This window comes from Myotis brandtii, unplaced genomic scaffold, assembly GCF_000412655.1.
Source record: "Myotis brandtii unplaced genomic scaffold, ASM41265v1 scaffold168, whole genome shotgun sequence".
NCBI classification, from domain to species: domain Eukaryota; kingdom Metazoa; phylum Chordata; class Mammalia; order Chiroptera; family Vespertilionidae; genus Myotis; species Myotis brandtii.
Window position 1 is genome coordinate 662,427 of NW_005356173.1, and position 22,870 is coordinate 685,296.

General features: G+C 38.6%; 1 pseudogene; it reads left to right on the forward strand.

Moving 5' to 3' along the window:
* Nucleotides 1-6,243: 6,243 nt before the first annotated feature.
* Nucleotides 6,244-6,884, forward strand: LOC102241722 (annotated as a pseudogene).
* Nucleotides 6,885-22,870: the final 15,986 nt, after the last annotated feature.

A 22,870-nucleotide genomic window follows, 5' to 3' on the forward strand; every position in this document is an offset into this window, starting at 1 on the left:
AAAGTGAATCAAAGTTTCTCTTTCAAAATCTTGAGCAAAAAGAGATAATTTGTTTTCAAATGAAATAACGTCTTCTAACATCGAAAAAACTGTGTTTCCTTTCCCCTGTAATTTACGATTAAGCTGATTTTTTAAAATAATATATATTTTATTGACCTACAGAGAGGAAGGGAGAGGGACAGAGAACCAGAAACATCGACAAGAGAGAAACATCGACCAGCTGCCTCCTGCACACCCCCCACCGGGGATGTGCCGGCAACCAAGGCACACGCCCCCGACCTGAATCCAACCCGGGACCCCCCAGTCCGCAGGCTGACGCTCCATCCACTGAGCCAAACCAGTCAGGGCACGATTAAGCTGATTTAGATGAGATGTAATGTCTACCATGAAATAAAATTTTTGGATCCACTCATCGTTCATTAGTTCTGGATAGTGAACACCCTTCTCAAGGAGAAATGCTTTAATTTCTGTTAATAAGGAAGCAAAACGTTCCAAAACGTTTCCTCTTGATAACCAACGTACCTTGTTATGCAGCAGAAGATCTGCGTACTCACTCTCCATTTCAACTAAAAATTCTTTAAATTGGCGATGATTAAGAGCTTTAGCTATAATGGAGTTGATAATCTTAATCACCAATTCCATAACTTTGCAAATTTCTTCTGGAAATGTCTGCGCACAGAGCACTTCTTGATGAATGATGCAATGGTAAGTAAGTATCTCGTGATTAATTTTTTCTTTCAAAATAGCAACAAACCCAAGAAAAACAACGACAGCAGTGTCTGGGGTAATTGGGAAATGTAATCATGAATTTTCACAATAGACAAATAGAACTCCTAAGGAGATCCATCCTTCTAAATGTAGTTAATAGCAAAGCACATATTAATCTCCTCATGCCAGATAAAACTTCGTACTTAAACTTTTACCTAGTTGATTACTTAGCTGACAAATCCGTAATTAAGGCTGCACATTTAAAAAGAAATATCAACATACTGAAGTAGCCTGGTTTAGAAGTGTGAAAGTTCTTTATTTCTTCAAGTTAAGCCATTTTGGTAGATAATGCCCTTACAGAGAAAAAGAATGACAATGAGGAAAGTACATGTTATAACTAAATTTCTGGACTCTTTACAAATATCGCCCCAACCCAAATGCAACCTTCCAAATGAAAGGACCTCTAATTGTTACCCTTTGAAACTAGGCTTTCTAGAGAATTGGGGCTCCCCAATGATGTAGCCCCATTTTGATATGGCACTATCTATTTCAAGGTTCAATGAAGCTATTCTTCTAATTCTCAGATTAATTGGCCCTTGCCCCCATTCATTTTAGTAACTCTCACACTCAGAAGTGTGTACCTCCCCATCCTCAGAAGTGCAGGATTGACTTTAGTAATTATTGCTTATAGAGGGACATGAAGAACATTTCCTATGTCTTCAATGGACTTCATACAAATACCTATTGTTTAGAATTAAAAAAATAGACTTATAAGTACACTGATTGATAGCCACAATGAGGTGTGTTGAGTCATCTATCTGAATCTTGCTACACAAATAATTTGTATAAGCATAAAGACATAATATCTCAAAAAGAAGAGGAGAAATCCTATATGTAAATGATTTAGTTAGCCAAATTGACCGCAGATCTTGAGAAAATGATCACTTACTAGTAAATTATAGGGAATGCACTTGATTCATCAATTAGTGAGATGCAGGATTAAGGTGGTAGGAGCCAGGCTCTGACAAGAGATCCCCCAGGTCTAGGGTCTGTCAGTTATAAGGCAGGGTAACTGCTGGCTGCCTGGAAACACTGCAGTCACAGTTGTAGTTTAGACAACACTGGCTTATTGTGAATGTGAGAGTGCGAAAGGGAATTGCCACTTAGACCAACCAGGAAAACCTCCAAAATTTAACCTTCCACTGTCTAGGGCAGTGGTCGGCAAACTCATTAGTCAACAGAGCCAAATATCAACAGTACAACGATTGAAATTTCTTTTGAGAGCCAAATTTTTTAAACTTAAACTATATAGGTAGGTACATTGTTATTAAGTTAATTAGGGTACTCCTAAGGCTTAGGAAGAGCCACACTCAAGGGGCCAAAGAGCCGCATGTGGCTTGCGAGCCGTGGTTTGCCGACCACTGGCCTAGGAGAACAGAACTTCTGCCATATTCTGAATGATTTCCCCACATGTCCCCTTGGAGCTTGTACACATGAAAAAATAAAAGAGAAGCAGGTTTTGTTGTATTTTAAAAATACATAGTAATGAAACCATAAAAATACTAGAGGAATCCACAGGCAGCAAAAATCTCAGACATATGCTGAAGCAATTTCTTCACCTATACCGCTCCTAGGGCAATGGAAACTAAAGAGAAAATAAACAAATGGGACTACATCAAAATAAAAAGCTTTTGCACAGCAAAAGAAACCATCAACAAAACAACAAGAAAGCCCACTGCATGGGAGAACATATTTGCCAATGTTATCACCGATAAGGGTTTAATCTCCAACATTTATAGGGAACTCATACAACTTAACAAAAGGAAGATAAACAATCCAATCAAAAAATGGGCAAAGGACCTAAATAGACACCTTTCAAAAGAGGACATTCAGAAAGCCAAGAGACATATGAAAACATGCTCAAAGTCACTAATCATCCGAGAGATGCAAATCAAAACAACAATGAGGTACCATCTCACACCTGTCAGAATGGCTATCATCAACAAATCAACAAACGACAAGTGCTGGAGAGGATGTGGAGAAAAAGGAACACTCGTGCACTGCTGGTGGGAATGCAGACTGGTGCAGCCACTATGGAAGACAGTATGGAGTTTCCTCAAAAAACAAAACATGGAACTCCCATTTGACCCTGTGATCCCACTTCTAGGAATATATCCCAAGAAACCAAAAACACCAATCAGAAAGGATATATGCACCCATATGTTCATAGCAGCACAATTCACCATAGCTAAGATCTGGAAACAGCCTAAGTGCCCATCAGTAGATGAATGGATTAGAAAACTGTGGTACATCTACACGATGGAATACTATGCTGCTGTAAAAAAGAAGGAACTCTTACCATTTGCAACAGCATGGATGGAACTGGAGAGCATTATGCTAAGTGAAATAAGCCAGTCAATGAAGGAAAAATACCACATGATCTCACTCATTCATGGATAATAAAGACCATTACAAACTTTTGAACAATAATACGACAGGGGGTAGGGGAGGCTGGGGGAAGGTCAATGGGGAAAAAAAGGGAGATATGTGAACTAATATGTGTAATACTTTAAACAATAAAAAATAAAATAAATAAAAATACATAGTAACTTATTGTTAATTTTTACTTATAGTCTAATTTCATCATGCTTTATGATGGTATTAATAACATTTGTGAATGCCTATTTTTTGTGAGGCATGGCTAAACTATTTATTTACTTAAATACTTTCTATACTTAATACTTAAAACAATACTGCAAAGTGGAAACTGAGGCTTAGAGGAGTCTACCGAGATCTCATAGCTAGGGAATGATAGAACTGGGATACATTAGTGCTATAGTATTTAGTGTGGTATTGATGTGGGAGTAAATAAGTATATATTGGTACTGCAATTGGAAAAATAAAGTTAGAACCAACATTAAAAAAATATATATATATTTTTTGATTTCAGAGAGACAGGGAGAGGGAGAGATTGAAACATCAATGGTGAGAGAGAATCATTGATTGGATGCCTCCTGCATGCCCCCCACTGGGGATCGAGCCCACAACCTGGGCATGGGCCCTTGACTGAAATCAAACTTGAGACCCTTCAATCTGCAGGCCAGTGATCTATCCACTGAGCCAAACCAGCTAGGGCTAGAGCCAACATTTTATCATAAATTCCAGAGAGATAAAGTCTAAAGACAGCTGATATTTAAGTTAAATGTTATTTAATTTTTTTAAAAAATATATTTTATTGATTTTTTTACAGAGAGGAAGGGAGAGGGATAGAGAGTTAGAAACATCGATGAGAGAGAAACATTGATCAGCTGCCTCTTGCACACCCCCTACTGGGGATGTGCCCGCAACCAAGGTACATGCCCTTGACCGTAATCGAACCTGGGACCCTTGAGTCCGCAGACCGACACTCCATCCACTGAGCCAAACCGGTTAGGGCAAATGTTATTTAATTTTTAAAAGCCCTTCCTTTTTGATAATTCCGTTTCCCCTCAATTTTATTCTATAACTAGGAGCCCAGTGCACGAATTTGTGCACCTTGAAAGGAACTGTGGGCTGCGAAGCTGCGGTAGGCACAGGGGCGGGGCTCAGCCCATCCTCTGCACCCCTGTTAGGCCACTCCCACTGTGGCCCCAGGTCCCCTGTCTGCTGGCAGCCCCACTCCTGCTGCCGCTGCTCCTACGTGCTGATGGCTCTGGCCCAGCTTGAACTGGCTGATGGTGCAGAGCGATTGGGGCCAGCGCCATCAGCGGGTGCGAGCGGCAGCTGCTGCCCCGATCTCCCCTCAGGAGCAGGGGGAGGTGAAGAAGCCCTCAGGGGCTACCAGGGCTGGCAGCCGTGACTCGTACCCGCTGATAGTGACGAGTGATCAGGACCGGTGCCAGGCACTGGCAGCGTGTGCGAGTGGCAGCTCCGGTGCTGGCTGCGGGTGTGAGTGGGGCTGGTGCTGGCAGTGGGTCTGAGTAGGGCCGGCGCCGACAGCAGGTGCGAGCTCTGGGCGGGACTGTGGCGTGCGGGAGCAAAGAATTTTCAGTAACTACCAAAGGATCGCCCTGATGACAGCGACCAGCGCCCCGCCTTGGTCTGGTGCCCCTGCTCACCTGCTCCACCATCCCACTGCGGCTAATGCCCACAATATTCCGCACATGCCCCCCTGGTTGTCAGTGCCGGTCATAGCGACTGGTTGTTCAATTGTTCCGGTTGTTCTGCTGTTTGGTCTATTTGCATATTAGCCTTTTATTATATAGGATATACTGCCTTTACGTTTTACAGGAATGTTGACTGCTTTTACCCCATCTTTTAGTATGTAATTGTAAAGTATGTACATACTCTTCAGCTCCTACAAACCAGAGAAGCCCTGTTTTCTTAGGCCTTCTTAAGCATGACTTGAAATATCAGCTCATAATGGAAATAATTGGCTAATTTGACTACAAAAAGTTTAAACTGATTTTTATAATTAAAAGATACTATAAATGTAGGAATCACTGAAGTCCTCTTCAATTTTAAAGTACAAGTAACAGACTCAGAAAATATTTACAAACTTTATTAATAGATAAAAGTTAGTATCTTTAATATACAAAGAGCTTCCTCAAGTCAATAAGAAAAATACAGCAAACTAATAGACTGGTGGTAATATGAGAAAAATAGATAATAGATATCACCAAGTAAAATGTGAAAAGACACTTATCACCACTGTTGATTATGGAAGTACACATTAAAAAACAATGACTTTTGCTATAAGCACAACTGCATAAATCCCCTTCTTTCCATGGATATTACGCAGAAGCAACAAGAAAGTTGGAAAGGACTCTAAAAACTCCATTTTCAGTGAAGGTAAGAGATAGATAATCCACAAATTTCAGATGATGTGAAATCACTGCCAATCACAGATGAGATCAGGTAGAATCCAAAGAGAAAATGAAAGAAGTAGTATGGAGAGGAGTCAGGGGGGCAAAGCTAAAATTCCAGTGAAATATACTTTCTGCAGAAAAAAAGACTCACTCTGAAATGCAAAAGAGCCCCTGGTATGCATGTATTACAGTTACTGTTGCTGTATTACAGATTATCCTAACAGTGGCTTAAAACAACCTTTACTATTAACTCATTGCCAACTTTCCCCCCTCTCTTTTAACTTATAAAAATAAAACTAACATATTCTAAGGTTATTATGGAAATTGAAAGAAGCCAGAAAAAGAAAATGATGAAGGTAGACAAGTTCTATCATACCTCAAAATTTAAAAAGTGTGTGTGACTATACCCCAGTAGAATAGACAGTCCAGAAAGTGAATACCTATAATATGGGAATTTGGTGTAAAAGTAATATTTCAAATCAGAAAAAATAAATCCTTTAATAACTGGTATTGAGATCACAGGATGGCCACCTGAAAAAACAAATTAAGGTGCTGCCATACTTCAAACTCTATACCAGTATAAAGTCCAAATCAAATACAGTATTTTAAAGTTAAAAAAGAAAAAGTACAATTACTGGAAAAAAATGCGAGGATGAGGATTCTCTTAAAACCTTGGGGTGTAGCTCTTTGCCGCATCTACTGCGAGGATGAAGACCATTCTCAGCAATCAGACTGTGGACAGCCCAGAAAATGTGGACATCACTCTGAAGAGATGCACTGTTATTGTGAAGGTCCCCAGAGGCACCCTGCGGAGGGACTTCAACCACATCAGTGTAGAGCTCAGTCTCCTTGGAAAGAAAAAGAAGAGGGTCTGGGTTGACAAGTGGTGGGGAAATAGAAAGGAACTGGCTACAGTTCGCACTATCTGCAGTCATGTACAGACCATGATCAAGGGTGTTACACTGGGCTTCCGTTACAAGATGAGGTCTATGTATGCTCCCTTCCCCATCAATGTCATTATTCAGGAGAATGGTTCTCTTGTTGAAATTAGAAATTTCTTGGGCGAAAAATACATCCGCAGAGTTCGGATGAGGTCAGGCATTGCTTGTTCAGTATCTCAAGCCCAGAAAGATGAGTTGATTCTTGAAAGAAATGACATTGAACTTGTATCAAATTCAGCAAGCCACAACAGTTAAAAACAGGATATCAGAAAATTTTTGGATGGTATCTATGTTTCTGAAAAAGGAACAGTTCAGCAGGCTGATGAATAAGATCTAAGTTGTCCAGCTATAGAAACATCAAGATGCCAAATGATTTGTCACAGTTGTTTGTGAAACTATAAAAATGTACAGTAAAAGCCTTGTATTGAAATAAAACAAAAACAAAAAACAAACAAAAACCTTGGGGTGTAGAAAATCTTTAAACTCAGAAAAGATTAATCAATGAAAGTAAAAAAATTCTGCATAAAAAAAATTCATAAGAAACTTACAAAAAATGTAATAAGCTGAGAAAATATCTTCATAATGAAAGTTTAATCTCTATCAAGAGCTTTTAGAAATGATAGGAAAAAGAGCAACCACCCAAAAGTAGAAGAGAAAGAGCAAATAATGCAAATATATAATTCACAGAAAAGGAAATGTAAATGGTCCTTAAACATACGAAAGACAATCAACCTAATTTATAATAAGAAAAATGAAAATTAAAACCATACTGAGATGCCATTTTTAACTATCCATTTGGCAAAGCTATTTAAAAAATATATATTTTTATTGATTTCAGAGAAGGAGAGAGAGATAGAAACATCAATGATGAGAATCATTGATTGGTTGCCTCCTGCACACCTCACACTGGGGATCGAGCCCACAACCTCGGCATGTGCCTTGACCAGGAATCGAATTGTGATTTCCTGGTGCATAGGTCGACACTCAGCCACTGAGCCACGCTGGTCAGGCCCATTTGGCAAAACTTCTAAACTTTGATAACACTGCCAAATTATTGGGAAAATATTTCTAATGGGAGTATACAATAACACAATCTCTATGAAAGGCAATTTGGCAGTACCCATCAAATTTACTAATGTATGCACCCTTTGATCCAGCAGTCCTCCTCTAGGATTTGTGTATCAGACCTACTCACGGGTCACAGTTTGTGTCGTGTCCTCTTGGGTCTGCTGGGACTTGAGTCTGGTTATAGGTGTAGAAGCAATGAGAGGAGGTGGGTGGGTCATTAGTAGGATCAGCAATGCCTTACAATGAGTCTGTTACAGGCTCTGTAGGGAAGGGATGACCAACTTCCTCACATAAGGGAGGAAGAGTTGTCTCTATTGGTAAAGAAGATTTGACAGAATTTAGGGGTTTAGGTTTTTAGCAATCTACATTCCAGATCTCCCACAGTATCAAACTGAATCTAGATTAATCCCCAAGCCACTTCTCTCTCTCTCTCTCTTTTTTTTTTTTTTGGTCTAGCTTCTTTTCTACAGGTTCCTCCTAAAAGCAGTTCCTTAAAAATTCACTTGCAATAAGAACCTCCATCACAGGCTCCATTTCTAGAGAATTTGATCTAAGTGGTCAATCTGCAGACTATTTCTCTGATTTACACTTGTATATCCCTTCTTGAAACATCCACATGGATGTCTAAGAGGCATTTCAAATTTGTATCCAAAACTGAACTCCTGATAGTTTTCTACTCTAACATGCTTCTTTCACTGTTCTTCCTGTTTCAGTGTGACAACTCTATTCTTCCAATTGCTCAGGACAAAACTTTTTACATCCCACATTCAATCACTCAGCAACACTGATGCCAAATCATTTAACTTGGTGCTAAATCATTTGTAGATAACCTGCTTCTTTTGGGTGGCGGTTTGTATATAGCAAGCAATTCCTTCACTGCAATCTATTGAAAGTCAACCTTTGACATGAGGGTTTGAAAAAATGAGGGTTAGACTTATTAATTCTACTTTCAAAATGAACCTGTAATTCCCCCAGTCATTACCACCACCATTGCTACTACTCTGGTGCCCGCCACTATTAGCTCTGGCTTCGATTGTTGCAATGGCCTCCTAATTGGTTTTTCAGCTTCCACTCTCATTTGCCTTTGTTCTATTTTCAACATGTTAGCTAGCAGGATCCTTTAAAAATGTGTCATATCATGTCACATCTCTGTCATAATTCTCCATTGCTTTTCAACCTAGGTAAAAGCCTCAGTTTCCATAATGAACTACAACGCCCTCTATGATTTTGTCCTCCATCCTATATCTCTGAAGTCATCTCCTGCTATTCCATCCTTCTCTCACATGTTCCTGCCAGTTTGGCTTCCTCGAGCCTTTGCATTTGGTGGTCTCTCTGGTTGGAATGGTCTTTCCCAGATATTGGCATGGTTCACTCCCTCACTTCTTTCAGGTGTTGTCATTGCCAGTCTAAATTGCAGTTCTTCATACTGCTATTCTCTGCCCTGGTTTTCTTCTTAGCACCATCATGCTCTATTTTACTTATTTATATTTTGTATCATTTGTTCCCCTCACTCTAATATAAACTTCAAGAGTTCAGGGATTTGTGTCTGTTTTGTTCCCTACTGGCAAGTGGAAGAGAACTTAATAAATATTTGTTGAGTGCATGAATGCATTATTTTATTTATAGTTAACTAGATTATTAATCCAAAATTCATTGTATACATACCTGTAGAAGTAACTATGGCTGCTGGAAGCTGAGTCATCAATTGACAGTCTCATAAATTCAAACACTCCAGAGATGTGGGCTGGTTCACTTATATAACAACCAGCTTTCACAGTTTCTACAGTTGTGATTAGAGAGAAGGAATTGCTGCCACTTATTTTACATTTATCAGAAATTTATTGAACATATAGACATGGAAGTCTAAGTACATGTCTTCCTGCTAAGTGCAGTGGGGATATAAAAGTAGCATCTAGAAATCTGGCATGTAATGTACATAAACCAGTTAGAGGAATAGAAAACAGTGATGAGTAGACGTGACCATGAATCAAGTATAATCATTCATCGTTGACTTTGGTACTGAGATAATTCTAAAATGGAAATTAGACACAGTTGTCTAGCATTAGCTATGTATAATGTTTGGCTGTAAATTTGATATATCTCACATTTGTGATACTGGGAATTTCCATCTATCTTTCACAACACTCTGTTTGTTTCACAAATCTGTTTCGACATTTCTTAATGTTACCGATGGCCTCCTTTTCTGAATTCCTGTAGATTTTTGGCCTGTATCTATGGCCACTCTTGAGTGATTCACATAAGTGAAGGGGGATAATCTTGAGATTTAAAAAAGTCACAAGAACAAAGGCTTGCATGAGAGGATACTTGTGAGGGGAACTGAACCTCCAAAACCAGGTCAGAATTGTGAAGCAGGGAGAGCGCCAGGAAGTGGTTTCTGGTGGCTGCTTCTTGGGGTTGATTCGGTCATAGGATTATAATGAATACAAGTTCAAATTGTTTGGATGGTTGGCCTTGGTAACAGATAACAGCTTTTTAAACTAGGCTTTAGCAGTGGGCAGCCGAATGCATTTTGAACTTTAGTAAGCTGAGCTAACTGACATGTCTTTTAACTATAAATAATTCTTGTCCTGCACTATAGCTATGGAAACCCAAGGCTGGGATGGCAGAGAACTATGGCTTATAGCAATTTTTTTGAGGACTTTTGTTTTCTTTCAGCAAAATTACACTTTTTTAAATCAAGAGGTTGAATAAACTAAGATACAATGTTTACATAATACTATTTATTCTCTATTTTGCTGAAGGCGATTTTTTAAAACGTGAAACTACTCCATTGTCATCAGGTTATTATCTCTCAAGTGCAGAATTTGAGGAACATGGATTTCTGCCTCCAGGGGGCACTATCGTTTTCATAAAATAAGGAATTAGACTTGATTTTTTGATGTTGGTGGCTTCTTACCCTATGGAGAGACTCCTTGGGAGCACTGTCATTTGAGTGAACACCAAAAGTAGAATCCATTTAATCTAGTAGGGATCAGATTCAAGGCGACTCTTGTCTTTATTGCTGGAAAGTTTCAAATGGAGAAGGACAATAGCTGGCCCAAAGATTTAGAATTAGAAAGCATTTAGAGTCTAACTCCTCTGTATTGTAATAGAGAAATCTATTAAGAAGCTGGGGGAAAGCTCCATTTCTCAAGTTAAAGCCAATGACTGTATTATGTGAGTCAAAAACATATTTTACTTTATATATGTCTGACATTTTTTGTTACATGTATTATTGTTGTTGAGTTTTTACTAGTTTGTCATTTTTGGGGAAAATCAGCATCAACCTTTAGTATCAAGACCAGATTTATCAGGGCTTCAACCAGTAAGAATGCAAGCATCTTTGTATGCACAAAGGCTTGTTTTCTCTCAGCATTTCTGAACTAGACACAAACGTTCCTGCTTCTGTTATCATAGTATTTATGTAAAATCTTGCTAACTCAGTCTCCTCAAATAGCCAAATATTGAAAGCATCTGTAGCAAAATATGTCAGTAATGCAGTTTGTAGAAGGGTGACACATAAAAATTATTTTTAAAAGGAAAAGCATCCAAGCTCATTCACTCAACAAATATTTGTTGAGCACCCTTTATGTGGGAGATGTGGGGGCTGAAAAGACACTGTCTTTGCTCTGTAAAATAATAACATTTCTAGTAGACTAAGAATGATGTCTGAAATTGAAGCATGTTATTAAAAGGTTAAGACTTCATAGTGTGTCAAGAAAATATTCTTTGAGATGATTTTTTTTATTGTGGTAAAACACATATAACATAAAATTACAATTTTAACCGTGTTTAATTGTGTACTCCTGTGGCATTAAGTACATTCCCATTGGTATGCAGCCATAACCACCATCCATCTCCAGAATGTTTTAATCCTCCCTGACTAAGACTGCATTAAACAACTCATTTCCCCTGCCTCTCCCAGCCCCTGGCAACCATCATTCCACTTCCTGTCTCTGAATTTGACTATTCTAGGTACCTCCCATGAGGAGAACCATACAATATTTGTCCTTTTGTGACTGGCTTAATTCACTTAGTATAATGTCTTCATATTTCATCTATGTTGTAGCATATGTCAGAATTGTCTTCTTTATTAAGGCTGAATAATACTCCATTGTATGTATATGCCATATGTTGTCCATCCATTTATTTGTTGGTGGATACTGGGTTGCTTCCACCTTTTGGCTATTCAACAGTTACTTTGTGGAACAACATTTCAGAACTCTGGAGTCTCCCCAGAGGGGAGCCATGTTGCTTTGTTGCAGTGACAGGCACAGGCACCCACAAGCCCTGCTTCTCTCTGGATTGGAACATGCCAGAAGGAAGGACTTTAACATCACAGAGATCTGGGCAGTCAGTCCTTGTCCTAGATCAGTGATGGTGAACCTATGACACGCGAACTCATTTTTTTGGTTGATTTTTCTTTGTTAAATGGCATTTAAATATATAAAATAAATATCAAAAATATAAGTCTTTGTTATACTATGGTTGCAAATATCAAAACATTTCTATATGTGACACGGCACCAGAGTTAAGTTAGGGTTTTTCAAAATGCTGACACGCCGAGCTCAAAAGGTTCGTTATCACTGTCCTAGATCAATAGCATACCCACTGGGGTAAAACTAAATTAAACTTTGAGATGTTTTCCTTTGCTTCACTGTGCTGTTTAGACACATTTCTTTGCTTAGTTTAAACTTTGGATTCCAACTTCTGTTTAGGTTCTTCTGTCTTGTAGAGACATCTGGAAAGGGAATTGGTTTCCTAAGGAGGACTCAGCTGGTCCTCCTGTGGTTGCTGTGTTGGACTCTTTTTGGCTTGCAGTACTGGCACATTTGGGTCTGTTACTTGCATTTGAAAGCATCACACTTTATAGACCAACATGGTTTCCATACTAGTTTTTCCTGGCAAGCCCAGTCCTGCAGCAACCAGTAATGCAGCCTTGGAAGTGAAATTGCTAAGGCCTTAAGAAGGTTCTTTTCTTTTGCTTTGACCATTGGTTTTATAACTTTAATGTTCTTTTTTGCTTTGACTTGAAATTTGTGGTTGTTTTCCAGGGACTTAGGAAATCCTGTCAAATCCTGGGTATTTAGAATGGGCTAGCCAAGAGTCCTAATGACAGCTAGTAGTCTTCCTAATGACTAGTAAGGAGGACCCAATACTATAACTAACTAACTAACTATGCTAACTAATACAAACACTAATAACTACTTTGATGCACTGCACGTGTGTTCTGTAGATACTCCCCCCTTCCTCATACAGCAGTAGAGATTTGGGTAGTAGAGAATATTAGATTTTCTATTTTGGTCATGATCATGGAAATTAAAGGGCTTCAAGGCAGGAAACTGGTAATGATGAGAAGAACTAAACCAAATGACATAAAGGCTCTTGGAAAGTATGATACAGACTTGGGAGAGCCAGTTACCCTTACAGGGTCTCAGTTTTCTTGTTTGTAGGATGGGAGGGGAGGTTGAAATCCTCAGGTTTTGACGATATGGTAGTGCTAGTATTGATGGCGGTGGTATGGATTTGTAGGGAGGAGTGGACAGAGAGATGTGCTGAAAATTTCAGTTGGACCAATTAGTTAAATGCTCACTATTTATATAGAAGATTTGCAGGAAAGCAGTGATAAGTTAGTTTTTGGAAGATTAATATACAACTTGAATTACTGGTTCTCTCCTGCTCTTCTTCACCCCACCTTCCCCTGCCCAATGCCAGATAAATTAATTCTTCCTAGCCTCAAATCACAGAATCTTACTGGTTAATGCTGGAGATGAGGTATTTATTCTCCCTTAAGTATATCAAAATGTTTTATTGGTTTTATAACTTTAATGTTTTTTTGATAATACATGATTCTTTCAGGAAACTTGGAAATATAGAGTATTATAAAGAAGTTTATCTTTTTTTTTTAAGGAAACCTTATTTGTTTATTTATTGTTAATCCTCACCTGAGGATATTTTTCCATTGATTTTTAGAAAGAGTGGAAGAGAGAGGAAAAGACAGAGAGAAACATCATTGTGAGGGAAACTCATTGATTGGTTGCCTCCTGCAACCAAGGTATGTGCCCTTGACTGGAATTGAACCTGGGATCCTTTGGTCCGCAGGCTGAAGCTCTATCCACTGAGCAAACCGGATAGGGCTATAAAGAAGCTTAATCACTCAAACTTTCGTTGTCTAAAGATGATCACCATTAACATTCATTATTCTTTCCAGACATTTTTTTATCACATAAACTTCTATTTATATATATGCATGCACAAAAATAATGCAGATATTTCAGAGATATACACAATTTTTATAAAATTAGGAGAATAAATTTATATTTTTTCTATGTATTATAAACATTTATCTTTTCTGCAGTAATAAACATTAGGAAGCCTTTCAAATACTATTGAAAGAGACTTTGAGAAATATATAAGTGAAAAAGAATGAAAAATATAAAATGATGAAAAATGAGTGAAATAACTCTTAATTTCACATATGAAATCTTCATTTGTTTCCACAGATGGCAGTTTTGTAGATCACCCAAATATTTTGTGGACAGTATGCAGAAAACATGAAAAGAATATATAGAGCTTGGAGAAAAAATATTTGATTCAATAAATTTGCTGAATAAGTAGGATTTTATTATAAAATCTTCACAGTAATTTTAAATGGAACCAGGATGCAATAAAATTGGTGGTGATGTTTCAGAATTATTCCACCACAGTGGTGCTCTCCCCTCCCAACACCCAGCAGGACAGTCTGGAAAGGGACAGATTCTGAACAGTTTATTGTAGGCAATGCTTTTATCTTGGCTCATTGTTTTGCAATCTACATTGTGATGATTGTCTTCTTAAATATTCCATTTCCTCTCTTCAAAGAGGGAATCATGTGCCAATATCACCCAAATTCTCAGCCACTGTTATTCTGCATTTTTACATTATGTTCCAAGGAACATATTTTCATGTATATTGACTTTACTATTTTTTAACCACTATAGACAAATGATATATTAGCTAAGACTGTCCCAGAGGCCATATTTACTGACACTCTGCCACTTTGGAAATATTTATTATGACTCTTATTTTGCATCAAAAGTGTCAGTGGTTCTCTTTCTCTCTCTCTCTCTCATCGAATAATCATGTTTATTTACCCTTGTTTCCATTCATCCTGTCATGGAAATACATGTTTGAACACTATTATAATAAACACACGCCCTAACCAGTTTGGCTCAGTGGATAGAGCATCGGCCTGCGGACTGAAGGGTCCCGGGTTCGATTCCGGTCAAGGGCATGTACCTTGGTTGCCGGCACATCCCCAATGGGAGGTGTGCAGGAGGCAGTGGATCGATGTTTCTAACTCTTTATCCCTCTCCCTTCCTCTCTGTAAAAAATCAATAAAATATATTTTACAAAAAATAAACACACATCATATTATATTCTACATTTTCATTTAAGATATTCATACTTTTTAAATTGATTTCAGTCTTTTTTTAGCTTTATTAAAGTATAATTGACAAATGGAATTGTAATATATATAAAGTATACAATGTGATGATTTGGCATATGTATCTATTGTGAAAGGATTCCCACACTCAAGTTAACACACCCATTACCTTTGGTGAGAGCACTAGTTCTATTCTCTTAGCAAATTTAATTGTATAATATAGTGTTATCAACTAGAGTCATGATACATATTAGATCCTCTGATCTTATTAATCTTATAGCTGAAAGTTTGTGTTCTTTTACCAACCTCTCTCCATTTGAACCATCCACTAGCCTCTGGCAACTACCATTCAAGTTCCTGTTTTTTATGAATTTGACTTTTTTTCCTTGTTCTTTTTTTCCCTCTTTTCTTCTTCTTTTTTTCTCTTTTCTTTTTTTTTCTTGTTCTATATGTAAGTGATATCTTACATATTTGTCTTCCTCTGTCTAGCTTATTTCGCTTATATAATGCTGTCCAGTTTCCTCCATCTTGTGGCAAATGGCAGGATTTCTTTTTTTTAAAGGCTGAATAATATTCCTTTGTGTGTATATACCACATTTCTTTATTCACTCACCCATCAATAAATACTTAAGTTGTTTCCATACCCTGGCTATTGTCAGTAGCCCACAATGAACATGGGAGTTCAGATATCTTTTCAAGATAATGATTTCACTTCCTTTGGATGGATTTTTACCCAGAAGTAGAATTGCTGGATCATATGGTAGTCTTGTTTTTAAATTCTTGAGGAACTTACATATTGTTTTCCAAATGGCTATACCAAGTCCCACCAACAGTGTACAAGGGTTTCCTTTTCTCCGCATCTTCGGCAATACTTGTTATCTCTTGTCTCTTTGATAATAGCCATTCTAATATGTGCGAGGTGATATCTCATTGTGATTTTGATTTGCATTTCCCTGATGATTAGTGATATTGAGCACTTTTTCATATACCTGTTGGCCATTTGTATGTCTTCTTTGGAAAAATGTGTATTCAGGTCTTCTGGCCATTTAAAATGGGATTATTTGTGTGTCTCCTCCCCCTCCTCCTCCTCCTCCTCCTCCCCTCCCCCAAACCCCTTCCCCTCCTTCCCCTCCCTTCCCTCCCTCTCTCCTCCCCATCCTCCTTCCCTACCCCTCCCCCTTCTCCTTCTTGCTACTGAGTTGTGTCAATTCTTTGAATATTTTGGGTATTAACCCCTTATGGAATATTTTTCCCCATTTCATAGGTTGATGATGGATTTGGATTCATTTTGATATGGGTTTTTTGCTGTGCAGAAACATTTTAGTTTGAGGTAGTCCTAATTACTTATTTTTGCTTTTGTTGTCAAATCCAAAAAACTATTGCCAAACCAATGTCAAGGATCTTACTCCTTTAGTTTTCTTGTAGGGTTTTTACAGATTCAGGTCTTACTTCAAGTGATTAATCTATTTTGAGTTGATTTTTGCATATGGTATAAGATAGGGATCCAGTTTAATTCTTTTGCATGTGGAAAGTCAGTTTTTACAATACCATGACTTTCCCCCATCGCATATTCTTGGCACATTTGTCAAAAATTAATTGCATGGGTTTTTTTCTGGGCTTTCAATTCTATTGCACTAATTTGACAATTTTTATACCAATACCACACTGTTTTGATTACTATAGCTTTGTAAAATGAGGAAATGTGATGCCTCCAGCTTTGCTCTTTTTCAAGATTGCTTTGTCTAGTCATGGTCTTTTGTGGTTCCATATGCATTTTTAAGATTCTATTTCTGTAAAAAATGTCTTTGGAATTTTGATAGGGATTGCATTGAATCTGTAGATAATTTTGGATGTGGTATGGACATTTAAAATATTTTTTAAAAATTTATTTTTAGAGAGAGGGGAAAGGAGAAAGAGAGAGAGAGAGAGAGAGAGAGAGAGGTGAGAAAAAAACATCAATTGTCTGGCTCCTGCATGTCCCCTACCAGGGATCGAGCCTGCAACCTGGACATGTGCCCTGCTCCTGAATCAGACTGGCATCCTTTCGGTGCATGGAACCAACTGAACCACTTCAACCAGGCAGTGTGGATATTTTAAACAATAATAATTCACCCAATCCATAATCATTGAATAGATCTTTTCATTTATTTGTGTCTTCAATTTCTTTCATCAGTGTTTTGTAGTTTGCAGTGTCAGATCCTTTACATCCTTGAGTAAATTTATTTCTAAATGTTTTATTGTTTTTGATGCTATTGTAAATAGCATTATCTTAATTTCTTTTTCAGATATTTCATTATTAGTGATTTTTGTATATTGATTTTGTATTCTGTAACTTTACTGAATTTGTTTTTAGTCTTTTGGTGGTGTCTTTAGGGTTTTCTATAGAAAATGTGTTATCTGTAAACACAGACAATATTACTTCTTCCTTCCCAGTTTGTATGGTCTTTCCTTTCCTTTTCCTTTTCCCTTTTCCCTTTTCCCTTTCCCCTTTCCCCTTTCCTTTCCTTTCCTTTCCTTTCCTTTCCTTTCCTTTCCTTTCCTTTCCTTTCCTTTCCTTTCCTTTCCTTTCCTTTCCTCTCCTTCTCTCTTTCCCTCCTTCTTTCCTTCTCTCTCTCTCTCTCTCCCTCTCCCCTGATTGATATGGACTTCCAATACTACGTTGAATAAAAGTGGTGAGAGTGGGCATCCTTGTCTTGTTTCTGATCTTAGAAAGGAAAGGTTTTTGGTGTTTCACCATTGAGTATGATGTTAGTTATGGGATTGACATATATGGATAGGATATTGTAGATGAAGAATACTTGTTTTAAAGCTAGAATGCCTAACTAAATCCTAGTTCTGCCACCTATTATAGGTATAACTATGAGAAGTTACTTCTCATGCACCTGCATTTTCTCATTTGTAAAACAAAGATAACAACAGTACCTATCTCATTGGATTTCTTTTTTTCTTGCATTATTTTTAATTTCAAAGCTCAAATTTTCCCAAATTGGATCAATAGGACTCTTTAGAAGCAGGCTTCCTTTGGTTTTTGGATATGTCCATCATTTTTTATAAACAGCTTTATTAACTCATAATTTATATGCCATACAATTACTGCTAAATAATATTCTACTTAATTGACATAGCACATTTTGTTTATTCATTCATCAGTTGATATATATTTGAGCTGTTTCCATTTGAGGGCTATCTATATATATAAAAGCCTAAGTGACCATTATGACCAAATGACCCAGAACGACCAGTTGACTGGTTGCTATGATGATCACTGACCTCCAGGGGGCAGACACTTAACACAGGAGCTGCCCCCTGGTGGTCAGTGTGCTCCACAGCGGGAGTGCCGCTCATCCAGAAGCTGGACTCATGGCTGGCGAGCACAGCTGCGGTGGCGGGAGCCTCTCCAGCCTCCGTGTCAGTGCTATGGGTGGGGGGTGTGGTGGGGGGGTGGTGGTGGCGGCAGGTGCAGTGGAGCTAGGATGAGTGGCAGTGGAGCTGCACCTGGCCCCAGCTGGGGCTCCTCCCGGGCTGCCTGCTGCTTCGGCACTGCTACATCCCCTGAAGGGTCCCAGATTGTGAGAGGGTGCCAGCCAGGCTGAGGGACCCAACCTGTGCATGAATCCGTGCACTGGGCCTCTAGTTGTGAATAATGCTGTTATGAACATTTATGTACAAGATTCTGTTTGGACATACATTTTCATTTTTCTTGGGTGTAGAATGGAATTTATGGATCATATGGTAACTATGTTTAACATTTTGAGGAACTGCACCCAAGCAATTTTCCAAAGAAGCAGTATCATTTTTTGCATCCCACTGTAAGGTATGAGGTTTCGGTTTTCCCCTCTCATCAACAGTTGTTATTATCTATTTTTTTCTTTTCTTTTTGCTTTTAACCACCCTAATGCATGTGAAGTGGTATCTCATGGTTTTGATTTTCATTTTTGTAATGACTAATAATGTGGAACATCTTTTAGTGTGCTTATTGGCCTTTTGCATATCATCTTTGGAGAAATGTCTATTCAAATCCTCCACCTATTTTTAAATTGAATTACTTGTCTTTTTATTGCTGAGTTGTATGTTCTTTGTATATTCTGGATGCAACTTCCTTGTCAGATATATGATTTGCAAATATTTTCTCCCATTATGTGGCTGCCCTTTGTTTTCTTTCTTTTTAAAAAATGTTTTTGTTAATTTTTAGAGAAAGAGGAAAGGAGAGGAATAGAGAGATAGAAACATAGATGAGAGAGAAACATCACTGATCGGGTGCCTCCTAAACACTTCCTCCGGGGGATAGACCTCACAACCTGGGCATGTACCCCTGACCAGGAATTGAACCAGCGACCTCCTGGTGCATGGGACGATGCTCAACCAACTGAGCCACACTGACTGGGCTGAAGATTTACTCTTATGTTTATCTTGAAAAGTTTCATAGTTTTAGCTCTTATATTTCGATCTATAATGCACTTTGAGTTCATTTTTGTTTGGTGTGATGAAGGGTTCAATTTTATTCTTTTGTATATGGATATCTAGTTGTCCCAGCATCATATTTGAAACTCATTGAGTTTTTGTAAGTATAAAATATTATTATATGTAAAGCACTTAGAATAGTACATGAGGATGCATAGCAGCACTGAGTAAATATTATTTATTATTTTATCATTTATTGTACTGAATTGTCATTATATGTTTACTTGTCTATCTCTCTCAAGAGATTATCTTAATGTTTGTACCTATGTGCCTGGTCTAGTGCCCAATGAACAGTACATGTTGGATAGATTTTGTTGAATGGATAAATTGTAAATAGGGTTTCTCTGCTCAGGGTAAGGCACAGGACAGATGCCAATTTCAACACCAACATTCTACTGTGTTAGACTTGAGTTCCTACCAAAGGGCCTCTCAAAGTTAGAACATGTTAGCAGTGGTTGCCCTAAGGCATCTCCCCAGAGAGCATAGCGTACAATCCCTGGGTGCAGATCACTTCAGCACATTTATCTTTCTCATGTCTCTCTCTCCACTGCTTATTTCTTCTTCCCCTTGTCCCTGAGCAGGAGCTCGTGGAATAGAACCCCTCTCTAATGTTAGTCTCTGCCAAATCTTCTTTGCTGCAACCTTTGACTTTCAATCCCTAAAAGCTGAAGGTGCATGACTTACTCACAGTCCCTTAACAGACTCCATCTACTTTCCCCCATCTCTCCCCCCCCACCCCGAATGATCTCATCTAGTTTAATGGCTTTAAATACCATGTTAGTGTTGAAGACTCCCAAACCTGTTACTCCAGCCTTAACTCTTTACTGAGATCCAGACTTAAATTTTAATTGTCTGCTTCATGTCTCATCTTAGATATCTAACAGGCTTCTCAAACTTAACATATCCAAAATAGTTTCTCCCACAAACATTTTTCTCTTAGTCTTTCTCATCTAAGTGAATGACTCCATAAAATTCTCCTAGTTACTGAGATAAAATACTTAGGATTTATCCTTGATTTCTCTTTTTTAAAACGTCATATCAGGCCAGTCTTTTTAATCTGCCTTCAAAATATGCCAGCAACTTATCACTGCTCACCACCTCCAGTGTTTTCTCTTGAGAACAAGCACCATCTGCTTGTACATGATCTATTGCAGCAGCCTATGACTGCTCTCTTCCACCCTTGCCTCTCCCAATTCCATTCTCTACATCAACAGTTGCTGAAAGGTTGGCGACCACTGCTCTACACAATAGCCCCAAAAATCTGTTTAAAACCACAGTAGATCACGCTACTTCCAGTTTAAAACCTCTAATGGCTTCCAGTTACATTAGGATAATATCCAAATTTCTTAGCATGACCAACAAGACTTTCTTGACCTTGCCCCTTAAATAACACAGTGTTCAAAGTTGAAATTTCTATCAGGTACACAAATTTAATTATATGAGATTTCAGAGTGAGTTGCCAGTTCATGATATGCAGGTTTTCAAAGGAAATGTTACAGACCTGTTCCATACTCTTGAAATCCTTTGATAAAATAAAAGGGTTGAGACAGTAAAAGAGAGAGGATGTCTGAGGAGTAAATGTTTAGAAACAGCTGGGTATGAGTCCTGTTTTGTATTTGGCAGAGGAGGACTAGGAATGTCTCCCCTCCCCTCCAACCTGGTGGTGGTCCAGAGCTTCCATGGGGCCACCACAAAGCTCACTGTTATTTCTTTAGCAGGGAGGCATAGTGGACCAGGGGCTTGTTTCTGCCTGGGGGACTAAGAGAATGAGATATAGACTGACTGGCTAACTTTGGAGTGGAGTCAGGAAAATGTGGCCCCATTAGGGCTTGGGAGCAGGGTGTAACTATGAGAAGTTAAAAGGTTATGGAGCAGGGTTAGGGGGTCAGCTGTGAGTCACACAGAAGAGAGCATGTGTGTGAGAGTGTCCTGAGATCTGACTAATAGGGCTGCCTACTAGAGTGTGGAAACTCCAGTAGCAGCAAGTTGGTGGTAAATGAGTGGGGGTTACAAAGGAATCCTGAGGGTCACTCAAAATAAAGATGCCATCTCCCCATTGAAGGAACCTTCAGGAGAGTAGGCCCAGTGGAGACTGGGAACTTCGAGATCCCATGAGGGAGAGAATCAGCATAAACACCTGCCAGGCCTACAGAGTACAAAGCCAGATTACTTTGGTTCTAGTCCAAGTGGGAGCCTTTCTGCCCTCTTTCCATTCTCCCTCTGCATAGCCCACACTATAGGGGTTGAAGCTGCAGTTGTCTAGTTACGTAATATTCATATATTGTACAGCGATGTCCAACTTCTGGTTTGAGTATGTTTTGTGATTTGAAGTGATCTTGGGACAACCTGTTTGATAAGAGTAAAGGGAAAAGTCATATGGTCTGCTGGAGTTCTTATTTTCTGGCAGGAGAAGATTCCCTGCCAAATAAAGTTAAAAAGAATAATGAAAGAGAATCATATAAAATTATAGTTTGTGGTATTATGAATATGTCCAGTTATACATGGAAAAGCTCTAGTTGTTCAGGCTTCTCAGGCCAGGTTACCCCCTGAGAAAACCACTTTTTCCTCTCCTGCCATTCTCCAGCAAGCCTACTCTTCTATTTTCTTCAAAGCACCAATTATTATGTGAAAGTGTCTTGTTCCTGTGTTTTCTTATTGTCTGTTACCTTCCATTGGACTGCAGATTCCATAAAAGCAGGAATCCTACCTCTTTAGTTTGCTGCTGTCCCCAGTGAATAGGTGCCCTGTGTGTATAAGTGCTCAATAAATACGTGTTGAGTGAATGAATGAATGTGAAAACTGTATAAGGAACAGATATCTGAGAGTGAGAAAAATGCATATTCACCCAATTTCAATGGGCCCTTGGGCCCTTTTTTAAAAAATATTTTATTGATTTTTTACAGAGAGGAAGGGAGAGGGATAGAGAGTTAGAAACATTGATGAGAGAGAAACATCGATCAGCTGCCTCCTGCACACCTCCCACTGGGGATGTGCCCGCAACCAAGGTACATGCCCTTGACCGGAATCGATCCTGGGACCTTTCAGTCCGCAGGCCGACACTCTTATCCACTGAGCCAAACCAGTTAGGGTGGTCCCTCTTTTTATTGTGAATTATTTTTAGTACAATTATACATTCATGCTGTGGTGGTAATAACTTTTATATTATTTGTATGACTAATTGTCTTAGCTGACTTTTTTATGGCACACAAACATAAAAATGTTTTATTTTTTATTTTATTTTATTTTTTTACTTTTTTTAAAAATTAAATCTTTATTGTTCAGATTATTACATTGGTTCCTCTTTTTTCCCACCATAACTCCCCTCCACCCAGTTCCCACCCCTCCCTCCGCCCTCACTCCCCACCCACTGTCCTCATCCATAGGTGCACGATTATTGTCCAATCTCTTCCCGCATCCCC